Source organism: Lutra lutra, chromosome 7 (genome assembly GCF_902655055.1).
Source record: "Lutra lutra chromosome 7, mLutLut1.2, whole genome shotgun sequence".
In the NCBI taxonomy this organism is placed as follows: domain Eukaryota; kingdom Metazoa; phylum Chordata; class Mammalia; order Carnivora; family Mustelidae; genus Lutra; species Lutra lutra.
In genome coordinates, this window is record NC_062284.1 from 30,262,166 (window position 1) to 30,263,721 (window position 1,556).

Consider the following 1,556-nt stretch of genomic DNA (forward strand, 5'->3'; position numbering starts at 1 on the left):
GATTTTAATGGGAAAGCAATGCCTATCCTGAAGGATGGTGAGAAGGACGAAATAAGGAAGGCAAAGCACACACCAGGGGCCGGATAGAAGCATGAGTTCCCTCCAAGGGCCTTCTCTCCCCAGTTCCCGTCGTGCCAATTTCCCAAGAGCAGAGCTCCAGAGCTCGACTTCTCCCCTGCCGAGAGAGTGATTTGTGGAAGTTACACGTAACATATGAAATACCAAGCTGTGCTCTTTCCGAGAGTGCAAGAAATGATCTTCACCCCCACCCCCAAGCTCCCCTGCAGGCTCTGGGGGGCACCCCAGCCTCTCCTCCCTGCGTGCATGCCTGAGCTGGCTGCTTCCGAGCCCTCACCCACAGGGAGTGAAGGCGCCTTTGAACTCTCCCACTTTTTCAGGAATCCAGAGGCCCGAAAGGGAGTTTGTTGGGCCTCCAATCCCCGGGGACCTGCTATCTGGGTCAGCAGGCAAAAGGTAACTGTGTAACTTCAGCGGATAAAGCCACCATGAGACCAGCCGGTTGCACCAAGGGAATAACATGGTCTCAGATCATAGCTGGATTAGCAGCACGTCCTCCAAAGGCCCCGAAGCCCCAGTCTCCGTGCCTCTTGCCCTCACACCCACCCACTCCTGACATTCCTTTGCTGTTAGACCACTGGCAGCTCCGGCCCAATCCTTGCCTTGCCCCAGGTAGTACCAAACCCGCCTTGACGATCGCAGAAGACTTGGTTCCACCAGGAAGCTTCTGGTGTAAACAACCTGTCAGTCACTGGGATCTGATTCCAGGCCTCTTTGTTCCGAGGCATCTGCGTGACATTTCAGATTTTTGTGCTGCCCCAGAAACTGCAATGTATGTCTGAAGGAAGCTATGGGAGGAAAAAGGTAATGAGGCAGCTGCTAAATTGGAACTCAAAAAAACTAAAAACTAAAACTAAAACAAAAAAAAAAAAACAGGTATCTGGTGGTAGTCGTGGTGTGTGGTAGACAGAGTGTTTCAAGGAACCCCGGCGCCGTACAGGCTCACGAAGGGGGTAGCGCTGGTTCTGCGGCAACAGCCTCCACGGAGGTGGCTCCTGGGCAGAGAAACTGGTTGGGGGGACCCTCACCGTCCCATCTGTAAGGTGGGTTAGACTAGCTAGCTCCATCACGAAGCTGGGGCGTCAGGACGGTGGAATGAGATCAAGCAAATGTAACGGGACAGGGAACACGTAACCCACGTATGTAACCCGAATAGAATGAGGGCTCCAGGTGGTTCGGTCCTGCATAGTCCCACTCAGAATGCACACACGGGCCAAGGAATTTAAAAGGAACCTCAATCCTTATACGGATCTCTTGAAGAACTTTGACGTGTGTCCAACTCACCATCCTCAGCAACATTCCTCAAACACCTCCATCTTTTTTTTTTTTTTAAGATTTTATTTATTTATTTGACAGACAGAGATCACAAGTGGGCAGAGAGTCAGGCAGAGAGAGAGGGGGAAGCAGGCTCCCTGCGGAGCAGAGAGCCCCATGCGGGGCTCGATCCCAGGACCCTGGGAATCATGACCTGAGCCGAA